Below are 24,281 nucleotides of genomic sequence, written 5' to 3'. Positions count from 1 at the left end.
TCAACTTATTAAGGGCACGATAGTCAATGCAAAGGCGCATAGACTTATCCTTCTTTTTCACCAAAAGTACTGGAGCTCCAAAAGGGCTTTTGCTTGGTCGAATATGTCCTTTCTCCAAAAGTTCAGTAAGTTGTCATTGTATCTCTTGAGATTCCATAAAAGAAACTCGATGTAGAGCACGAGAAGGTGGAGCACTGCCAGGAAGGAGATCAATAGCATGGTCGACTGGTCGCCGAGGTGGGAGAACTGCAGGAAGCTCCCGAGGAAAAAGATCCAAGTATGGAGCAAAGAAAGGTTGCTTAAGGTACATCATCTTCGTATCCATGTCATGGGGAGGATCATTGGTTGAATAGACCATTAAAAGTGCTGAGGAACAACCACTCTTGCGGACCCACCGTTTCGCTTGAAGAGCTGAAAGGGTTGGTGTAGAAGGTTGGTCTCTGATGCCTTCGAGTGCCACAAGCATATCATTTTGAGCAAATTGTATGGAATGGTTCCGGAAACTGATTAGGGGATCATTTTGATACAACCATTCTTGACCAAGAATCATATCATAATGTGCCAAAGACATGACTTGGAAATCCAATTTGTCACGATAGTGCTGAATTTGAAAGGAGAGGTGTTTAGCAACGGTGTTACACAAGGATGTGGAACCATCGGCAAACTCTACTTCATAAATAACAACACTTTGAGAAGTCTGAATCTTCAATCTCTGGGTGAAGGTGGTTCCCACAAAGTAATGAGAACATCCACTGTCGATGAGCACATGAATAGGGTGATTGGAAATAGAACCTTGAAGAACCAAAACCTGAGTAGACCGTTGGGGTAACGGTGAAGAGGCAGCTTGAGCTGTGGTAGCAGCGGTGATCACCGAAGCATGTGCAATAGCATGGTGATTAATCGCACGCTTTCCTTTGTCAACAACTGGGGGTTTCTTCTCGGAAGTGGAGGGTTCAGCATTAGAATTTTGTCGATGGGTTGGTCTTTTGGGGCACTCAAACCAACGATGAGGTCCATTGCAAATTGTGCATAATCCTGTCTTTTGTTGATCCCATCCAAAAGGGACGGAAGGACGAGGATTGTGAGATTGGTCATGTCCTTGGTCCCGTCCCCGATCCGAATTGCGTGGTGGAAGGACTGAGGACGTCGGGACTAAAAATAGGACGATCCTTTTGATCGGCGAGGGTGTTGAGAATTATTCCATTGGGGATTAGGCCGAGAGGTAGAAGTGCCAGAAGATTCTCTTCGACTATCTTGGTTCATACGAGACCCATTGGTTTTTTGAAAGGCAGTAGCTTGACCAGAAGAGGTCGAATTTTGAGAATTAATGTTTGCAACGTGCTCGGCGTATCGTATGGCATCGACAAGATTGACAGGATTATATTTTTGAACATCGGCACGCAGTGTGGGGTTAAGACCTTCAACGAAGGCATGGAGTTCGTCTGCTGGGGACAAGGAGTCAATCTCCAGTATCAAGTTGGTGAAATGAGAGATATAAGAGGCCAAGGAACCAGTTTGGTCCAAATGGCGTAAGCGAGTACGGGCTTGGAAATCCGCATTGGCAGGTATGAACTGCTTACGGAGAACTCACTTGAATTTTTCCCACGTTGTAACCGATTTTCCGACGTACTGTCGTCGTTGCCACCACAATAAAGCAGTGTCTTTGAGGAGGGATACCGCAAAAACCACCTTTTTGGAATCAGAAAGGGTCATGGCTTCAAAGTATAACCGCAGTTTGTAGAGCGATTGTTCTAAGATGCGCTTATTGCGCTAACCACCATAAGATTCAAGGGGTTTAATTTCCAATTTCTTTGTTTTACTGGCTTGTAAAAGACGATACAGAGTTTTAAGGTCGTCACCTTCTACCTCGGAAGGAATGACGTCTTCGTCTGCTGGTACTGTTGCTGAAACATTTGCTGCTGGTACGGAACTCGTGTGTGAGTGGCGATCCGTATGGAGCTGTTGGATCTGTGAAGCCAAGGATGCCATGGACTCCTGGAGTTGGAAATGTTGCTGAAGTTGCTGCAAAGCTTGCTGCCATTCTGGAGGAGCCGGTATGTCAACAGGTTCAGCCATGAGAGAAGATGCTGATGTAGAGGCTGCAGAGTGACGAGGCTCTGGGGGTTTTTGCTGCTGATGATGCCGCTGGGCTTTAGTAAGAACCATCGGCTGGAGGGTGGGGCATCTATAAATCCCGTGAGGAGAGGCTACGTGCTCGTGAAACAGCTATGGACCATCCAGTATAATGAGGGCGATTAAAACCGGTCTATGGACACATAAAGCGGTAATTCATTCACAAATAACCTGGACTTACTGAGACACACATTCACAGAATCCTCGCTCCCTCGCTCAACAACACATTGGCCCCGAAGTCCGGCGCCCCTTGCGGTATTTCTTTATTGTTAAAAGGTTGGAAATTACAAAGCACAAGTGCAACAAAGCACTCTACTTACATCAGCTGAATTTTACAAATTCTAGGAGAATTTTGCCAGCATAACTGCATTAAAACTGTTCCATAACATCTCAGAATGAATCCCAACTGACAGGCTCACTTTCATAGGCATCAAGCTACCCAATGGAGTCCAAAACATCACAATTCAGCTTGCTGTAATTTTCTGCACAGACCTGTTTTCAGCTCTGTTTTCAACCCAAAATAACCCTTGTATTGTCCTGGAGGACTTTAGCAAAGTCCTACTGCATTTTGGCATCAACCGGGCAACATAACAGCCCAAAAACAGCACCTAAACAGTGCTGAAACAGCATTGTTTTAAAGAGGTTATTACCCTCTTCTGTCCCTGCTTTGGTGTAGGAACCAACTACACCTGTTCCTGTTCAAGGAGGTAACTAGCCTTTGCATACAAGCATGAAATTCACACAATTGTACCTGATTTTATCTGATGAAAGCATTTCCATAGTCTGCAAGAGAGAGAAAGAGAGAAAGAGGCGGTGGGGAGCAAGCTCAACCCTCAATTCCTGAGTTGTAGGGCAAGGGAGTGCACCACGAATGCTGGTTTTCTTGCCACAAAACACCACGATGGCTGCAAATTGAGCCTCCTTCCCCAAATTCCCACGCTTCCCTCTTCTCTATGAGGAAAATGCACCAAAATTTGACACTTGGCACATTTTTAAGCCTTTTCCACATGCAATCTTCCAGGCTAAAAATCTCCTGACTGGTTCACATTCTCACAACAGTCCTTTGTCAGCTTTTGGTCCCCTTGACATTCCGCACAAACTGACGCGAACACTTTTCAATTCCGACACTGCCAAAAATAGCAGTTCCCTAGATTTTAGGGATGATGTCATCTGCATTCCTTCTGGTCTCCTGACCATCTTTGACCACTATGGTCACTTCAGAATTTGCTTAGAATTCAAAATACATTCACATTTCGATGGCGGCCACTTACTAATGTAAACTGGCCTATACCCTCATTCAGTGGCCATGTCCTGGACACTATCATTCATCTTTCAGTGCCCATGTCCTGGACACTGTCAATCATCTTTCAGTGCCCATGTCCTGGACACTGTCAATCATCTTTCAGTGGAGTTCTCAGGCTTAGCCAACCATTGGTCCAAAGTCCCACTGGCTGACCCATTCTGACATTGCAATGGCCCAAGCCCTTCCAAGAGATCCCGGGGGAAAGCAACAGCAACCAAAGAGAAAGAAAAGAAAAATATATATATATATTTATAAAGAAATGTAAATAAGGAAAACAACTGCAAAAAGTTTCACCTCCTGGTGACATACCCCCCTCTTGAAAGAAGCAAGCGACCTCGATTGCAAGTCCACATGCAAACGGATGACACAGGACGATCACAAGATTCCCCATGTGATTAGTGTCATCGCATGTATCTCCTGCCAACGGATGACACGGGGCGATGATAGGAATTCCCCACTACCATTTGTGCCATCGCAGGTTCAAGCCTTTCAAATACATGTTTCCGGATGCAACACAGGGCGATAGCATATATCTTGTACTATTAGTGTCACAACATGTAAATCATTCATTTGAAGCGTAACAGATACAACTTCAAAGCACTGAAAGTTCATTCATAGATTAAGTCATTGACAACAAATGTCAAAACTGTACATTGCCAAAAATATAATACAAATGTACAGGTCATTCAGAATTCAGCTTCAAAAAGCATATTAAATCATTGCAGGTTCTAACAGGAAGGCTTCCTTGTAAAGTTGCATCAACTGAGGTGAATCAGCCAGTTCAACCTCATCCATCCATTTAGCATCCATTGGTGAATAATTTCTGAATTTCACCAAGTACCTTCTTGCAACTTGTCCTTTCACTTTTCTGTCTTTATGGGCCAGAATCTGCTCAGGAACCAGAATTTCATCCAATTCCTCCACTTCAGGCTGTTCCTCTGGCACTATATCTTCTGGCACGTTGCCAATAAAAGGCCTCAAAAGGCTCACATGAAATGCATTATGTATCTTCCAGGTTTCTGGCAATTTCAGCCTGTATGCTACATCACTTATCTTGTCTGAGACTTGGAAAGGACCATAATATCGCATACTCAGCTTAGGAAATAGACGTTCCTTGCCCTTTCTTTTTCTCAGTCGTGCCTTTTCAAAACGCAATAAGACCCAGTCATTCTCTTTAAACAAGAGCTCTCGACGATGCATGTCAGCAGCTCTTTTCTGCTTAGCTTGTGACTTTTCCAAGGCATATTTGACCTTTTTATACGCTTCTTGCCATCCCTCAATATACCGATCTGCTTCAAATATCTTATCCTTTGTCTGCAGAATGGGAGGTACTTTCTTGCCACCTTCAACAATTTCAAAAGGTGCTTTACCAGTAGAGGAGTGCACTGTATTGTTGTAAGCATACTCTACTAATGGCAAATAATGCTCCCAAGTTGCCTTATGTTCTGACACATAACATTTCAGCAGATCCAAGACAGTAGAGTTAGCCTCTTCAGACTGCCCATCAGTTTGAGGATGAAAAGAAGATGAGAATTTCAAGGTCGTGCCCATATTCTCAAACAATGCTTTCCAAAACAAGCTAGTCATCCTTGGGTCTCTATCACTGACAATAGACTGTGGCATACCATGGTATTTAAAGATATTCTGCATGAAAACCTTTACCATGTGCTCGGGCTTTATCTTCTTTCTAACAGGAATGAAGTGTGCCTGCTTACTGAATCTACATATTATAGTCCAGATTCCATCATTCCCTGTTGTTGTCCTTGGAAGATCAAAAATGAAGTCCATGGCAATACTTTCCCATGGTCTCTCTGGAATAGGTAGTGGTTGCAATAACCCAGGTGCCTTCTGTCTATCAAACTTGACCTTCTGGCATACTAGGCAAGATCTGACATAAGCATCAAGATCACGTCTCAAAGCTGGCCAATAAAAGAAAGTCTCAACCGCTTTCACTGTAGCATCAATGCCTCGATGTCCAGCATACGGTGGAGCATGGCTTTCTAACATTACTTTCGGCCTTAACTGCTTAGTCACACATAGCTTTCCATGCATCATGAGAAAGCCGTCTTTCAGAACATAGTGATCATGATGTTGATTATTCATTAGCTGCTCATAGATTCTGGAAAAATCTTCATCACTGGCATACTGCTCTTTCATATCATCCAATTCCTGGTGATAAGAAATAGAAACAGCTGACACTTGTGGTTTGCGAGACAATGCATCTGCAACCACATTCTTCTTGCCTTCCACATGCACTATCTGAAAATGGAACATTGACAGAAAATTTGCCCAGCGCATGTGTTTCTCTGATAACTTTGCTTGTGTGAGAAAGTATCTGAGCGTCTGATGATCCGTTTGCACAACAAAATCAGCACCAAGCAAATAGTGTTTCCAACTGGTAAGTGCATGGATCACAGCTAACAGCTCTTTCTCATAAATCTGATAGTTCTTCTCAATGTCAGAGAGTATTCTACTCTCATATGCCACGACTCGGCCATTCTGCATCAAGACAGCACCAATGCTGTTCCCACATGCATCACACTGCACAACAAATGATTTAGACAAATCTGGCAATGTCAACACAGGATCTGTAGTCATTTTTTTGTTTCAGGCATCTAAATGCTGATTTCTCTTTATCTGTCCATTGCCATTTAATAGCCTTCTTTTCAAGCGCATGTAACGGTGAAGCAATCTCTGCAAAATGCCTTACAAATCTGCGGTAGTAAGAGCATAGGCCAAGAAAACTGCGAACATCATGCACAGTCTGTAAATCTGGCCATGAAACGATTGCTTCAATCTTAGCAGGATCCATTGTGACACCATCCTTTGATACAATGTGCCCAAGGAAGTGAATTTCTTTCAAAAAGAATTCACTCTTCTTGCCATTAATGAGCAATCTGTTGTGTTTCAGCTCATTAAAGACTGCTGTCAGATGGTCTCTGTGCTCCTCTTCACTCTTTGAATAGACAATCATGTCATCAAAGAATGTGCCCACAAAGCTTCTGTAAGGACGGAAAATTCTATCCATCATTCTGTTAAATGTGGCAGGAGCATTTGTCAATCCAAAAGGCATGACTAAGAACTCATAGAGACCAAATGTAGTGCGAAATGCGGTCTTGTGCACGTCCTCGGGTCTGATTCTAATCTGATGGTACCCACTCTTCAAATCTATCCTGCTAAACATTTATGCTCCTTGCAAACGGTCAAGAATATCATCTATGCGCGGAATCGGAAATCTATTCTTGATCGTGTTCTTGTTCAAGGCTCTGTAGTCAATACACATTCGCCATGAACCGTCTTTCTTCTGTACTAGTAACACAGGTGAACAAAACGGGGAACTACTGGGCTGAATTAGTCCCTTCTCTAACAGCTCATTAACCTGTGTCATAATCTCTTTCTGCTGGGCTGCACTAACCCTGTACGGTGGCCTATTGGGCGGACTAGACCCTGGAATAAGATCAATGGCATGATCCTCTGGCCTCTCAGGGGGTAACTCTCCTGGTAAAGACTCTGAAAAACAGTCTCTGAACGTATCCAAGAAAGCTTTTCTACCTTTGTCTAGTGTAGACAAATCAGTTTCAACTTCATTCACTTGCTTTGCAAAAACCAAGTACGCAGAAAGATGATTTTTCATTACTGAAGTTATAGCAGAAGCAGAAATAACTGGGACAGACTCTCCTTTTAGCTTCACATCCAAAACATGGGTCTTGTCCCTATGTACAATTGTGATTTTCCTGTTGAAAGCATCCAACACTGCATGTTTCCTATGACACCATGGAATTCCCAACAAGACATCACATCCTTCCAAGGGCATGATAAGGAACTCCTCTGTGTCCACATAACTCTGTATATGCATGCGGAGTTTGCCAAGTATAGGAGTGACAGGAACTGAATGCCCAGGGCATGCCAAATCAGCCTGTCCAACTGGTCCCATCTCTTCAGCACGAATTCCCAACTTGGCTGCCAATGCTGGTGAAATAAAGTTGGCTCGAGCACCAGGGTCAAAGAAAATCAGCACTGTAGCATCTCTGATTTTACCCCATGCTCTGCATAATTCTGTAGCATTATCACATGGTTGGTCACCAACCATGTCAGGTACCAATCCTGCACTCGGCATTGTCTTCTTCTTGAGTGGCCATTCTTTATCCTCGGCATCTTTTGCTGGCTGTTGTGGACATTTTGCAGCCATATGCCCTTTTTGTTCACAGATGAAACATTTCCCAGCTTGCATCAATGCCTTTCTCTCTTCAAATGACTTGCCATAGAGTGGCCTCTTCTGTCCTTTGCCTTGACCAACACTTTTCTGAGGTTGTGACGGCCAAGTCTTCTTCTCAAATGGCTTCTTTCTATAGAATGGTCTAGGTGGGAAATCCCTCTTCACAAGTGGTTCCTATTTGCCCTGAGGTTCCTTGTTCACTGTGTTCTTAAAGCCACGTGAACCTCCCTGTAGCAATGCATTAGCCATGTTTGCATTCTCAATGAGCTGAGTCATATTAGAAACATTGGTCTTAATGCAATAATCCCTGATTTCTTTGGGCAAACCACAGCAATATTTCTCTATTTGCTCTGACAATGGCACTGTCCTGTAAAAGTTACTGGCAAGAGTGCATCCCAAAACTTCTTATTATACTCTTCCAAATTTACACAGTTGGCTGCATCAAGTTTGTGCCATGCTGTCATAACATCCACTTCAAAAGTATTTGTAAGCCATGCAAAAGAGAACTGCTGTTTAAACTGAACCCATGTAGCAGGTGCTTGTCCTTGCATCAAGAGTGAGGTCCACCACTGCAATGCATTGCCTTTCAAGAAAGTGGCAGCCTTCCGCACCTTAGAAGACTCTGTAAAGTTACCCCCAGTGTATGCTGCATCAAACTGCTGAATGAAAGTCAGCGCTTTCAATTTGTCCTGCATCCCACTGAAAGTCTCAAACTTTACTGCTTGACCTCCTTCTTTGTAATCCTTTTGCACCTTTTCTGCATCAGTCCTTACTGCACTTTGTCCACTAGGTTGAGAAAATTCAGCCACACTGACAGGCGCTGCAGGCCCCAAAACTGGACTAAAATAAGTTTGAAATCCGGGCTGCACACCTATATTGGCATAAAGAGGGTTCACAGCTTCCATAGGCATCATTCCTGGTGACCCTCTTGACATCAATCCTGGCAAAACTGTGGGCGGCCTAGCCATGGCCTGGAAAACAGATCCACCACCAAAATAGCCAGGCTGGAAAGCAACGAATGGAGGAATGGTCGGCATGACCCTTTGCACATTACTTTCCTGGCCATTAAATGCATGTACCTGTGCCTGTGTAACATGCTGCACTGGATCAGCTGCCACTGCTGGTGTCTGCTCTACATGCTGTGGCATCCTTGGCATTTGTTCCTGTGCCCTCTCAACTGCATGCTGAGATGATTCAGCCTGGGAATCCCCTGTCCTTGACTGCAAATACCTCTTCATCCTGGGATTCTTCACCAACTGTTCAAAGGTACCAACCATGCTCAGGAGTTGCGCATGAAATAAATCCTCTTGTTCCTGTTCTTCCTCTAACAAGGCTGGCTGTACTACTGGCTCCATCCGAGCAGAGGCTGACACCTGGGCACCTGTCACCTCTATATGCTGTCTGCGAGTAGAAGAGGAACTCTCTTCGGCAGGGAGCTTGCCTTTCCCTTTGTCTGTCATACTGTCAACTGAAAGTTTAAGGGAACCTGTATCCAAAGAAAGAGACCGTACTCTTTCTCACCTGTAATCAGTTGTACCTCACTATGTGTGTCTCCTGTTCACCCAATCCAATCCGTGTCCGGGCTCTTGCAGAAAAGAGGACCCTATCCCGGCAATGGAACCATAAAACCGGTCTATGGACACATAAAGCGGTAATTCATTCACAAATAACCTGGACTTACTGAGACACACATTCACAGAATCCTCGCTCCCTCGCTCAACAACACATTGGCCCCGAAGTCCGGCGCCCCTTGCGGTATTTCTTTATTGTTAAAAGGTTGGAAATTACAAAGCACAAGTGCAACAAAGCACTCTACTTACATCAGCTGAATTTTACAAATTCTAGGAGAATTTTGCCAGCATAACTGCATTAAAACTGTTCCATAACATCTCAGAATGAATCCCAACTGACAGGCTCACTTTCATAGGCATCAAGCTACCCAATGGAGTCCAAAACATCACAATTCAGCTTGCTGTAATTTTCTGCACAGACCTGTTTTCAGCTCTGTTTTCAACCCAAAATAACCCTTGTATTGTCCTGGAGGACTTTAGCAAAGTCCTACTGCATTTTGGCATCAACCGAGCAACATAACAGCCCAAAAACAGCACCTAAACAGTGCTGAAACAGCATTGTTTTAAAGAGGTTATTACCCTCTTCTGTCCCTGCTTTGGTGTAGGAACCAACTACACCTGTTCCTGTTCAAGGAGGTAACTAGCCTTTGCATACAAGCATGAAATTCACACAATTGTACCTGATTTTATCTGATGAAAGCATTTCCATAGTCTGCAAGAGAGAGAAAGAGAGAAAGAGGCGGTGGGGAGCAAGCTCAACCCTCAATTCCTGAGTTGTAGGGCAAGGGAGTGCACCACGAATGCTGGTTTTCTTGCCACAAAACACCACGATGGCTGCAAATTGAGCCTCCTTCCCCAAATTCCCACGCTTCCCTCTTCTCTATGAGGAAAATGCACCAAAATTTGACACTTGGCACATTTTTAAGCCTTTTCCACATGCAATCTTCCAGGCTAAAAATCTCCTGACTGGTTCACATTCTCACAACAGTCCTTTGTCAGCTTTTGGTCCCCTTGACATTCCGCACAAACTGACGCGAACACTTTTCAATTCCGACACTGCCAAAAATAGCAGTTCCCTAGATTTTAGGGATGATGTCATCTGCATTCCTTCTGGTCTCCTGACCATCTTTGACCACTATGGTCACTTCAGAATTTGCTTAGAATTCAAAATACATTCACATTTCGGTGGCGGCCACTTACTAATGTAAACTGGCCTATACCCTCATTCAGTGGCCATGTCCTGGACACTATCATTCATCTTTCAGTGCCCATGTCCTGGACACTGTCAATCATCTTTCAGTGCCCATGTCCTGGACACTGTCAATCATCTTTCAGTGGAGTTCTCAGGCTTAGCCAACCATTGGTCCAAAGTCCCACTGGCTGACCCATTCTGACATTGCAATGGCCCAAGCCCTTCCAAGAGATCCCGGGGGAAAGCAACAGCAACCAAAGAGAAAGAAAAGAAAAATATATATATATATTTATAAAGAAATGTAAATAAGGAAAACAACTGCAAAAAGTTTCACCTCCTGGTGACAGCGATCCTCTGGGACTGGGCTCGCACGAGAGTCTGCTGCTACGGGAGAAGAAGGTACAGGAGTAGGGGCAGCTGTTGGTGTCAAAGGTGTATAATCTGGTGTAGCAGGGCGCACCGTGAACGAAGATGAAAAAACGTTCGCAGAATAGGAGCAATATTCATGAAAAATGATGCTGCACTTCGGAAGGATAGCGCCCAGATAAGGATGATGCCTGAGCATAAAACAGTAATGATCCAGATCCTGTGCAGGAGTACGAACACGGATCACCCACACATCGAACTCTCTGAGGTGAGGAGTCGGTGTGGCTATCTGAACACGGTAATGAGTGGGCTGTAAAGAGGGGGGCACACTCACTGGAACAGGGGCAGAGATTGGTGGAGAACCACGGGTAGAAGAGGGCACTATGGATTGTGAGGGTGTATCCTGTAAATAACTGAATTCATAGGTTTCCTCTACCATAAGCTGTCGGAGAAGAGGGTTATATGTGTCCACGTGATTTGGGAGGTGCTCTTAAACCCGTAAAAAGTGATATTGGTCCGTGATGGGTGGAGAGCATGCAAAAGAATAAAGTGACGGGTTTCTGATATTCTAATGCTCCACATTATGTGAGATTTTAATGCCCAATAAAATGGAAAAATCACACCTGAAGAGGATTGCCATAAATAATATTGTTGTTGTAGGAGAGAAGCACCAAGGAGATGGTGGCCGGCAATCCAACAAAAATTTGCAACTGCAAGCGGCTGGTCGAAGCAACAGTAGTGGACAGTAGGAAGCAAACGATGAAGGGGGTACTGTTGCTGAATCCGTGGAGAAGAGGGACGGCTGCAGGCTGGTGCACGTTGAACTGTGTGCAGGGTGGCGGTGGGCACAGGCTGAAAACTGCCCAAGCAGTTGGCGCTGATTCGTAAGTAAGGTCTTTTTTTTTGTGTTTGTAGACATGGCAAGTATAACCTTAGAGGCATAACCTTTTGGAGTGGGTATTAGGTGTGTGTGTGTTTTTTTTTTAAAATAAAATAAAATAAAGCAAGTCGATGTGCGCTTCTCAACGGGCAGCCGAGTGGAGGGAAATCCACGATGAAGGGATGCGCCGATTCAATGGAGGGGTGCCTGTCCATGAAAGGGTGCCGGCTGAAAGGTAAGCCTCTGTATTGAGGGGTTATGTGTTGTCTTGCCTCTGTTCAAGAGTTTTTCTACATATGGCTGGCCTGAAATTAATCAGCAAAAATTGGGAGTTGGGGGCTGAATTTGATGGGGCATTCTCTCTTGTTCTTCCATTCAACACTTGCTACACCCAATTTTAGGGTTTGGGCTGATTGATTTTAGGGTTAGGGTTAGGGTTTGGACATGTCACAAGGCGGAAAAAGTTTGCTCTAATACCATTGTAAGGCTTTTATAGCTTTATTAACATGATTAAGACTTAATTAATGAATATAAGACAAATATTGCAGGAAAAGATTGAGTGATTGCATTGAGACGGGGGCCTTTCTTAAATAGAGGACGAAAAGGTACAACTGAAGAGGCACATCCCTGTGAAGGGGTGTGGCTCTTGAATCAATGGTTGCCCTTAGGACTTAGGGGTGTATCTTTTAATGAATAGACATGTCCTTTGATAGTGACCCATGTGCAAGGGTGTGATCCTTCATAGGTGTATTTACAGTTAATGAGGGATTAAGGAGTAATTAGGGAGAGATTAAGAGAGTTAGTCACAATCGTGACAGTATCTCGTATTGTCAAGTCATGCGCATCCCATTCCATGCACCCCCTCACGACTGTCACATTGACGTGGCTAGCTAGTGGGCTAACCAGTAGCTTGGTCCTTGGGAGGCCCTTCTCCCAAGGTTAGTCATCATTTGAGTTCCACAAAGGAACCCCCTTACGAATGAGCCACAAACCCAACTATATAGCCCATAAACCGGTTCACACTATTATGAACTATCCAAGCGGCCTCTATGCTAACCTCGTTATGTCTCAACACGTGACATAAGTGTTTAGCTTGCGAGTGTATGACATTTGACTTGTGTGGGACTTGCATAGAGACTTTAACACTGCCTTGACCCTAGACTTGGATGGTGCCTGGCGACATGTTCTAGCAGAAGAACTCACCGAATGCATTGTGCCCATCCCAAAACGAGTCCAAGTGTATTGATTAGCTTGAATGTTCATGTGGCACCATAATACAACGGGTGTGCGCATGGCATCCCCTCCCGCCTAACTTGGTGCGTGGACATGCTTAATCCCCGGCTTTGGTTATGATTATGAGCCTTTTTAGGTATTGACCATCATTTTAAGGTATTTTTGGTATTTATTTGTCCAAGAGACCGGGCCGACAACAGTCGGCTGGTTATAGGGGCAATTCCATGAGCCTATAAATAGCAAGGCCTAGTAGAGTCATTAGTCATCTGATCCAAGGTTTGTGGGACACATCATAGGCGTAGGTGTTTCCTTTGGAGGCCATGTTGGCTAGGATTTATGTACATATTGATACATATTATTGAGAATACACTGTTACAGCGAAATCTGTCGCTCTTCTCTTTGTTCATCTTTGAGTTTTGCATAGTTCTTAATATAGCAATTCTTCCGCATGTGACATTGGTATTAGAGCCTTGCAAAAGTCCTAGAGGTGCTAAATTGGTTCATATTTGGAAAACGGACAATACAAAAGTGGTTGTTTTTGGTCTAGACAGGAAAATGCAACACAATAGTCCTAGAGGTGCTAAATTGGTGCATATTTGGGTAATGCACAATACAAAAGTGGTTGTTTTTGGTCTAGATAGGAAAACGCAACCAAGTGGTTCTTCAACATCAAGCATCTTGGTGGAGTCAGAATGAGGGCAGCCATGGGGTATAGAGCCCCCATGTGGGTATCATGGCGTATGAAGCCCATGCTTAGCTTGGTCGCCATGGTACAAGGATGAGTAGAGGAACAAGGGGTTGCAGGTTTTCAAGAAGGGATCAGCCCAAGGAGGGGTCAAGAAGAACAGGTGCATGTTCCTAAACGTAGAACAGAGCATTAGAGATTGGAGCAATCCAAGGTTGCGGCAGAAGGTTTTCAAGACAAGATCCAAGTGGTCAAGCGTGCCTCAAGTTTTGGAAGCAAGATACCAAGGATGGAGTCCACATGTAGTAAAGGGATGATGATAGTCATCTAGAAGGAAGGTGGATTTCCGTCATCAAGCTTAGCAAAAGGGGATGTCACATGCATGGCATGTGGACATGCTTAATCCCTGGTTTTGGCTATGATTAGCAGCCTTTTCAGGCATTGACTAGCATTTTATGGGATTTTTGGTATTTATTTGTCCAAGAGACTTGGCCGGCTGTAATCATGTGGTTGCAGAGGCAATTCCACGAGCTTATAAATAGCAAGGCCTAGTATAATCATTAGTCAATTGATCCTAGGTTTGTGGGACAGTTCATAGGCTTATGTGTTTCCTCTCTTCTCTTCGTTCATCTTTGTGTTTTGTACAGTTCTTATTACAAGCAGTTCTTCCACATGTGACGGGTGCCGTGTTTGAAACGTTGCAAGACGACTTGTTTTGGTTCTAAGACTTCTTTCTCGTCAATGATGTCGGGCTGTGACTCATCTAGTACTTCCGATGGAGGAGGTCCTATATATTGCTTTAGCCAATTGATGTGAAATAGAGGATGCATAGTCTAGCTAGAAGGTAACGGGAGTTTCATGGTGATGCTGCTGATGTTTTTATAAATCCAAAAGGGCCCAAAACTTCTCAACAAGAAGTTAGGGCATTGCTTGCTGACCTGCTTGAGTCGTTGCTTCATCAATTTGAGATAGATCCAATCCGCTTTTGAGAACTTGATGTCCTTATGGTGTTGTTCGCCAGCCTTGGGTAGACCTCATGAGCTTTAGTCAGATGCAGCTTGATAGACTCCATGATCTCTTGATAAGACTTGGTCACCTTGTTGGCCTCGAGAACCTTCGAAGTGGTCCTAGTCATTAAAGAATGAAACGACCCGATGAGACATAACAAGATGATGAAGAGGTGGATCCTAATTTGGCAGACATTAACCTCCAGGAAGTAAGTGGAGGTGATGTTATATCAAAGTGTCGACTCTTGATTTCAGATGCTCTTGTAAGATGTCCTGTCAATAGATTGACATAACATTTGAGGACATCAAAAGCCAATTGATTATAAATCTCAGTTTCGTTGTCCATCTGTGGGTGAAATTCACTTTAAAATTGCAATTTAGTATCAAAGTTATGGAATAGAGCTTGCAAAATATGTGTAGTAAATTTAGCATCCCTATCTGAAAAGATAGTCTTAGGAAGTGCACAAATAGGATACAAATGTCAAATAAAAAGTAGGGTGTCATCTTCGACAGTCATATTAGCTTTGCAGAGAATCAACATAACAAACTTACTAAACCTATAGCAAGTCGTTTTCCTACTTCCTACACTAGGAGGGAGACCTACAACAAGTCCATGGCAATATCTAGGAAAGGGCCATCTAGAATTGGCAAGGCCTAAAATAGTTATGTTGCTTATCACGAGGTGCTTCAAACTTTTTCGCAAATTAGACAATGTGTGATCTATGTAAACATGTCCCTTAGCATCTTATGCCAATAAAAATGCCCCTCTAGTTTCTCCAACATGTTGTTCATGCCTTGATGACTATCAATGATGGTGCATGCCATGGAGAAAAGTAGCTCTATGAATTTTAACTACACATAGACGGTCTTTATACAAGAGCCAACCATCATGAATTGTGTATTGACATGGTCCAATGGCTTCAAGTGCTTGCGTATTAAATTCTCTCAAATCCGTTCATTCCAAACCCCTCAAGGCATAACAAGGTAGGGTGAAAGGTGGTAGTGACTGAAGTATTTCCTTTCCGTGCATCCGCAATTGGATTAGACCTCCTTGCAATGTACTCAATCATGTCGCCAAGCTGTTGGAACAATGCCAACAGCATGATTGTTGGTGTTCGTAACGACTACAAGTGGATCCTCCCAAGAAGCTAACTTAAGCAAGGCACTATGGCGAGCTTTGACGACGAGAGAGACCAAGAACCTTGGGCCCAAAGTGCACCACGCAGCCCAGCTAGGGCATCAAGCATGAGTGTTAAAGAGATGTTTCAACAGATGATGCGAGCAATCGCAGACCAGAGTACCAAGTTGGAAGAGCAGAAGGCGCAGTGAAACCGATCCCGTCAAGTGGGAAAGACTCAATTGGACACCTACACGTTTAATAGCACAACTTTAAAACCACAAATATGAAATGGACAACTTAAAACAACTTGAAATTTAAATGACAGAAATGGAAAGATGGACACCAGCACTGGGGCCGGAACGGGCCGACCCCCCCCTCAATATATGATATATTTATTGGGAGTATTTAAAGAATACAATGCTCCACGGGTTCTGAGAACCAGATCATGTCCATGTACATATGAAAACAGTACTAAACAAATAGGTCGAATTTTGATGTAGAAAACTCGAAGCAGATCGACCACTGGTGTGGTCCAATCGCTACGGTCCTGTGCTTTCACTGGACTCCGCGGAGAGCACCACACTGGTGTTCCGAGACCACGCACAGACAGGCGCTCTCGTACTAACGCCTGGCTCTCCCGATCTCAGCACCTTTGGACCGAGGTTCGCCCATTTAGCTTGGACAACCCGGCACCGAACGGGTGTAGGCCGAGCGGGACGAATCTTTTACCAGATTTAAACATATAATACTTTACTCAAATCTGAAAATCACTTACTTGAATATGGTTGTTAGGAAACCAATACTTGTGGTTTGCTGAGGATGAAACCACCCTTGTTGAGGAAAGGGTAGCCTCGTGAAAACTCACTACGATAAGTTCCACCAAATAGGGCACAGCCGCCTACTGTGAGAGAGAAACTTCCACTTGCTGGTGGTGGACAATGTCCAAGAAGCAAGAGACCACTCGTTGACGATGCACACGCAGCCTGTAAGGACTGGACCACACAGCCAGTTGCTTTGAAGGGCTGCGTAGAAAGGAGAGGATGTAGTCGCCTTGTGAGGGTAGCCCACGTCCAAGAGCAGCCACAGCAATACCTTGTGAAGGGGCAGTTTCAGCAGTCGCCTAGGGTAGTAGGCGCATGCAGGGAAGGTGGAGATGGAAGTCAACCGCCTGCAGATGGAAGACAGCCGCCTGCAGCAGCAGGTTCCGTCACCTGTAGAGGGGCAGGCGCAGCTGGCAGAGCATAGATGGAGACAGCCGCCTGTGAGCAGTTCGCAGCCACCTGCAGCAGCATGTGTAGAAAGGAAGTGGCCGGCTGTAGAGGTGCACTCAGCCGCCTGGTAACTGGTTGCTGTAGGAGTAGCCTGTAGGGGATGACCACGTGGAGTAAGCAGCCAGCCTGTAGCAGGGTTCAGCCGCCTGTAGAGGATTATGCGCAGGCAGCAGCAGCATAAGCACCCCCAGCAGCAAGCGCAGCAGAACTCCAGCCGCCTGATAGCGTACGAAGGGTGATGATAAAACGCCAGGGAGAAGCGATGATCTTTTTACGCTTGATGGAGAGATTTCTTTTAATAAATTAAGGTGGAGTTAACTGTTGATAATACCCACGCATGCATGAGGGTGGGGGAGTTTGGGTAGGTGCCTTTGCCCACCCCCACACTCACTTAAATGGGGCTCCCCACCTTGGCCCCAAAGTGGGTGCCCACATTTAAATGAATGTGAACACTTCACCTTATAAATCAAAGGGTTAGTATTTAAAACATTTAAAACAACATGTACCATTTACTTACCACCTGTTCACATGCACTGAAACTCGTCAGAATACAGGGCACACTTCACGACTCACTGGCAGGCGTCCCCGCTCAGTAAGTAACACGTCAGGCAGGCAAACACACGAATACATGTCATGCGAAAACAGTTTCAAGCATGCAAAATATGTGTGCATGTGCAAAAGTAACATGGACATATCTCCCGTTCATGGAACATGTACAAAATATCTGTCGGCACAAAACTGGCACGACATAAAAAACATAAAATCCTGGTCTTCCTATGGAGTGACAGTCCCATAGGTAAGACACAGTTCCAGGCACGAGTTTCCCTAGGTGTGACAGTCCCATAGGTAAAACACGGCACGAATACTGGCTCTTCCATGGCGTGACAGTCCCATGGATCGAACACAGTCCAGGTCATACACGGGTGGCACTGATCTGGCTCCCGTCCATACAACACCATCCTGCTAACACACGGGTGGCACCAGTCTGGCTCCCGTCCATGTCAGCAAAATACTGGCCTCTTCACATGAGACACTGGCCTGGCCTCAAGTGAACGAGACGCAAAAATGTGGGAATGGACCAAATGGTCGGCCAATTGGTGACATCCCCCCGGGCTTCTAAAGAGTTGACCTCAACTTAAAAGCCTCAAGATATGCCTGCAACAATTGCGGATAATCTGCAAAATAATCCTCATTTACCCACTTGGCATCAATAGGCAAATAATTCTTAAACTTCACAAGGTATCTCCTGGAAAGCTTTCCTGCAGGAAGCTTTCTCTCCTTGTGAAAAACAATCTGTTCTGGCTGGAGGATCTCCTCAAGCTCTTCAATTTCTGGCGGATCTTCTGTGACAGGCTCATCAGGATCTGGCCCCACATATTTCCGAAATAGACTCACATGAAAAGCATTGTGAATCTTCCAATGACTAGGTAAAGCAAGCCTGTATGACACTTCATTGATCTTGTGAATCACCTTGAAGGGTCCATAATAGCGAGGAGAAAGCTTAGGATATGATCCTTCTCGTCCTGGCCTCTTTCGAAGCCTAGCCTTCTCAAATTTCAGCAATACCCAATCACCTTCTTTGACTTCCATGTCCCTTCTATGCTTGTCAGCAGCCTTTTTATGCTTATCCTGAGATCTTGCAATGGCTGTCCGCACTTGACCAAGGGCAACACCCAAAACATACGTTGCAACAACTCACAGCTTCTGCCCTTGCTACAGAGCAATTGGTGCTCAAGATCAAGCAAGATCAAGGAGGTTCCAAGGCAAAGGACAAGGCTGCCCCAAATCAGCAAAAGGGTGGACAGCCACCTAAAAAGAACTTCCGGGAGCCTTACAAGGGTGGTAAAGCTGAAAATAAAGAACAGGGCCCAAGAAAGAACAAATTTGGATTAACCCCGGAGCAAAGAGAGCAATATGCTAAGGATGGAAAATGCTTTTCTTGTGGTAGCAAAGACCACATGTTCCGGCAATGCCCAGATCGCAAACCAAAGCACGAGGACAAGAACACCAAAGCAAATGTTCATGCAGTTCCTGATGTGCAAGGTAATACAGGTCATGATGCTAAAGAGAGAATGGTTTGCAAGGCATGGGGGCAAGTTAAGGATCAGCCCGCACTCTTCATGTTTGATGACTGTGCAACTGACAATTTCATCTCTATGCAAATGGCAGCTGCATTGGGTATTGAGGTTGAAAACATGGGACCTCAGATTGAAGCTGAAGCTGCATTTATTGGCAAAGAGGTGCAGGTTACCCCTTTGATTGGGAAGTTGCGTATTCATATACAGGGCTATCTTGACAATGAGCATTTCTTAGTTGCTCCTCTGAATGGATGTGATGTATTGTTGGGCAAGCCGTGGCATCATAGGCTTGAGCCCCGCAAAGACTACAAGTCCAATATGATTTCTTTTATGCATAAAGGCCGCATGCACTTTATTGATGCTGGCAAAGAAGGGGATTCCATCCCAGTTGTATCACACATCCAAATTAATAAAGCAATGAAAAAGAGTCTTTCAGCGTACTTGATTTTTGTGCGTGAGAGTCTTGTGCCAAATCATCAAAGTGTGGATGCTATGTCTAATGATAGGCTGAATTTTCTTAATGCATTCAAAAGACTGTTTTGCTGACTCATTGCCAGGTGAATTACCTCCCCAAAGGCCCGAAGATCATTGCATAGATCTTGTGCCAGGTAGTTCTCCACCTAACAAACCCGCATACCGAGTGAGTGCTGCACAACAAGAAGAAATTATGAAGCAGGTTAACGAGCTTTTAGAGAAAGGTTTGGTTCAGCCCAGTTCCTCACCTTACTGCTCTCCTGTGCTTCTAGTTCAAAAGAAGGACGGATCATTCCGTATGTGTGTAGATTATAGAGCTTTGAACAAGCTTACCATCAAGAACAGATTCCCAATTCCACGTATTGATGATATCTTGGATAAGCTTGATGGCTCAGCTTGCTTTAGCAGACTTGATTTGAAGAGTGGTTATCACCAGATACGCGTGGTGCCACAAGATGTCCATAAGACTGCATTCAGGACAGCCTTCGGATTATATGAATTTTTGGTAATGCCTTTTGGTCTCACAAATGCTCCTGCTACTTTTAATCGTATGATGGATAGGATATTCCGATCCCATCGCAAGTTTACAGGAGTCTTCTTTGATGATATCTTGGTTTTCTCCAAGAATGACCAAGAACACAGAACTCATTTGGTCACAGTGTTCGAAGAGTTGCGGAAGCATAAACTTTTCGTCAATGCCAAGAAAAGTGAATTTTTCCTTTCAGAGATTCATTATCTGGGACATATTGTATCCAAGGATGGAGTTACAATGGATCCTGCAAAGATAGAGACTATTCGGAATTGGCCCGAATTGCAAAACGTACATCAAGTACGTAGTTTTCTGGGATTATGTTCGTATTACAGGCGTTTCATAAGGCATTTTGCTATGATTGCAACTCCTCTACATGATCTCACGAAGAAGAAAACTGTTTTCAAATGGACTTCAAAGGAACAGGATGCTTTCTTGCAGCTCAAGCATGCGATCATAAGTGGTCCAGTATTGATTGTTCCTGACTTGCACAAGTCATTCGTGGTTGAATGTGATGCTTGTGGTGATTGCATAGGAGCTGTCCTAAATCAAGAAGGGCATGCAGTTGCATACGAGAGTCGTCGTTTGCATGATGCTGAGCTTCATATGGATATCTATGAGAAAGAGCTCTTGGCTGTAATTCACGCCTTAAAGATTTGGAAACATTACCTTCTTGGGGCTGAATTTGTGGTCAAGACAGATCATCAAAGCTTGAGATACTTTTTATCTCAAACCAAGCTTTCAGAGAAGCAAATGAGAATGGCGAATTTTCTTTCCATGTTTCATTTTCAGATTGTGCATACTCCAGGAAAGAAAAATGTGGTGGCCGATGCACTATCTAGGAGGCCTTATATTGCTGCAGTCTCAGTGGCCTCTCATGGAGATCTATCTACTATGAGAGATTTGTATCATTTGGATGCTGATTTTTGCCATATATGGACTGATTTGATGGCTGGTCATTCACATGCCTCTTATGTTATCAATGAGGGTTATCTCATGAAGGATAATTGCCTATGTGTGGTGAGGGATTTGCGTCCAAAGGTTATGGACGAATGTCATGCTCCACCTTATGCTGGTCATAGAGATATTATGCCTACTACACGCATGATTCAGAGGTATTTCTTTTGGCCAAGCATGCGTAAAGACATTGAGGTTTATGTGCGTGCATGTATTACTTGCCAAAAGGTGAAATTTGACAGGCAAAAGCCTCCAGGTTTGCTTCAGCCATTGCCTATTCCCTCGCAACCTTGGGAAAGTATCACGATGGATTTTATTATGGATTTGCCTAGATCCCAGCATGGGAATGATGCTATTTGGACTATTGTGGACAGGTTTAGCAAGCAAGCTCACTTCTTGCCCGTCAAGAAAACCATTAAAGCTGATCATATGGTAAAGCTTTTTCTTGCTAATATTTTCAAGCATCATGGTATGCCTAAATCCATTGTTGGGGATAGAGATCCCAGGACTACAAGCCTATTTTGGAGGGCTTTGTTTGATAATATGGGTACTAAGCTTGAGTTTTCATCAGCTTATCATCCCCAAACGGATGGCCAAAGTGAAGCTGCAAATTCAGCTGTGTTGGATTTATTGAAGTGTTATGTGGCAGATCAAAAGCATGCATGGGAGAAGTATCTTCCACTTGTTGAGTTTGCCTACAACAATACGATCCATGCTTCCACAGGAAAGGCTCCATTTGAGGTTGTTTATGGCAGAGTGGTCTTGCCACCCATCCTTCGTACCAAGGATGAGATTTTTGCTGCTGATGAATATGTTCGTGACTTGGATTCAATACCCGATCTATAAGCAGGTTGCAATCCAGAACGAAACTTCCTCTTTCTTTCCTCCTCTGAGATTAGCATGAAGGGAGTCACTTCCAGCAACACTTTCCAAAATTTGTTCACATACTGTTGCACACTCTCATTATCTTTTTGTTCCAGCCTGTCCCACTTTTGAGTGAGAGTTTGCTCTGCATTGGGTGGCAGGAACTGAGCATAAAATCTGTCTTTGAATTCCTTCCAAGTAGAGATGGGATCCTTGGTGATCTTTTCGGTGATCCACCAATGAGCAGCAGTGCCTTTCAGAAACATGCTAGCATGGCGCACCTTTGACTTTTCTGTAAAGTCCTCATCGCTAAAAGCAATGTCGAACTGTGCCACAAACGCTAGCACCTTAGAGGCATCATGTTCACCATGAAAGACATCAAATTTGACAGATTTATCACCTGCTTTGAACTCCTTGAGCTTCCTGGTATGAGGCTCATGGTCCTCTCTTTTTCTTTTCCCCTTATCCAACGGGGTAGCCCTGTCTGCATGGGCTCCATGGGCCGTCATAGAAGCTTCATGGGGCACGGTGGCATGTGCTCCACGAACTCGAAGCTCAGATGCATGTGACTTACCTGCATATGGCATGGTCTCTCCATGAGACAACTCAGAAGGCAAAATTTTCCTGGAAGCAGACCTGTCACCATGAGATACATATCTTGCATGCATGTGACTTTCGTGCCCTCCATGAGCACTGGCATACATAAATCTGTCAGGCTTAGTGCCTTGGGGAGAGGATGCATGACGAGAGGTGACAGTCACCTCTTCCTTTTGCATATAAGATTTCAGCCTCTGGGATGCAGGATCTCCATGCTTTAAACGAGGTGGATTTCTGAATTTTAGTTCTCCGTCATCCCCCTCTTTGATATCACCTTTGCGAAGGAGATAGGCAAGTGCCAACTCCCTTGGTTTCTTGCCCACTTCACGAGCCATAGATTCAAAGGTTACATCAACCATAGCATCTGCCTTCCTGGCTTCAATAGCACTTTGCAGATGAGGATCTTCATGCAAAACCACTGGTGTGGTCCAATCGCTACGGTCCTGTGCTTTCACTGGACTCCGCGGAGAGCACCACACTGGTGTTCCGAGACCACGCACAGACAGGCGCTCTCGTACTAACGCCTGGCTCTCCCGATCTCAGCACCTTTGGACCGAGGTTCGCCCATTTAGCTTGGACAACCCGGCACCGAACGGGTGTAGGCCGAGCGGGACGAATCTTTTACCAGATTTAAACATATAATACTTTACTCAAATCTGAAAATCACTTACTTGAATATGGTTGTTAGGAAACCAATACTTGTGGTTTGCTGAGGATGAAACCACCCTTGTTGAGGAAAGGGTAGCCTCGTGAAAACTCACTACGATAAGTTCCACCAAATAGGGCACAGCCGCCTACTGTGAGAGAGAAACTTCCACTTGCTGGTGGTGGACAATGTCCAAGAAGCAAGAGACCACTCGTTGACGATGCACACGCAGCCTGTAAGGACTGGACCACACAGCCAGTTGCTTTGAAGGGCTGCGTAGAAAGGAGAGGATGTAGTCGCCTTGTGAGGGTAGCCCACGTCCAAGAGCAGCCACAGCAATACCTTGTGAAGGGGCAGTTTCAGCAGTCGCCTAGGGTAGTAGGCGCATGCAGGGAAGGTGGAGATGGAAGTCAACCGCCTGCAGATGGAAGACAGCCGCCTGCAGCAGCAGGTTCCGTCACCTGTAGAGGGGCAGGCGCAGCTGGCAGAGCATAGATGGAGACAGCCGCCTGTGAGCAGTTCGCAGCCACCTGCAGCAGCATGTGTAGAAAGGAAGTGGCCGGCTGTAGAGGTGCACTCAGCCGCCTGGTAACTGGTTGCTGTAGGAGTAGCCTGTAGGGGATGACCACGTGGAGTAAGCAGCCAGCCTGTAGCAGGGTTCAGCCGCCTGTAGAGGATTATGCGCAGGCAGCAGCAGCATAAGCACCCCCAGCAGCAAGCGCAGCAGAACTCCAGCCGCCTGATAGCGTACGAAGGGTGATGATAAAACGCCAGGGAGAAGCGATGATCTTTTTACGCTTGATGGAGAGATTTCTTTTAATAAATTAAGGTGGAGTTAACTGTTGATAATACCCACGCATGCATGAGGGTGGGGGAGTTTGGGTAGGTGCCTTTGCCCACCCCCACACTCACTTAAATGGGGCTCCCCACCTTGGCCCCAAAGTGGGTGCCCACATTTAAATGAATGTGAACACTTCACCTTATAAATCAAAGGGTTAGTATTTAAAACATTTAAAACAACATGTACCATTTACTTACCACCTGTTCACATGCACTGAAACTCGTCAGAATACAGGGCACACTTCACGACTCACTGGCAGGCGTCCCCGCTCAGTAAGTAACACGTCAGGCAGGCAAACACACGAATACATGTCATGCG

At 44.8% G+C, this 24,281-nt stretch overlaps 1 protein-coding gene and 1 pseudogene across 6 annotated transcripts in view; one reads left to right on the top strand and one right to left on the bottom strand.

Moving 5' to 3' along the window:
• LOC147629030 (D-lactate dehydrogenase [cytochrome], mitochondrial-like) overlaps positions 1–24,281 on the top strand; it is a 96,130-nt gene that overhangs the window by 5,100 nt on the left and 66,749 nt on the right. The gene's annotated exons all lie outside the window — the stretch shown is intronic.
• On the bottom strand, positions 6,464–7,667 carry LOC147629031 (uncharacterized; annotated as a pseudogene).

Source organism: Cibotium barometz, chromosome 18 (genome assembly GCF_041138505.1).
Source record: "Cibotium barometz isolate CiBa-2024 chromosome 18, ASM4113850v1, whole genome shotgun sequence".
Classification (NCBI taxonomy): Eukaryota; Viridiplantae; Streptophyta; class Polypodiopsida; order Cyatheales; family Cibotiaceae; genus Cibotium; species Cibotium barometz.
The sequence above is the reverse complement of the archived record's forward strand: the minus strand, read 5'-3'. Positions and strand labels throughout refer to the sequence as shown.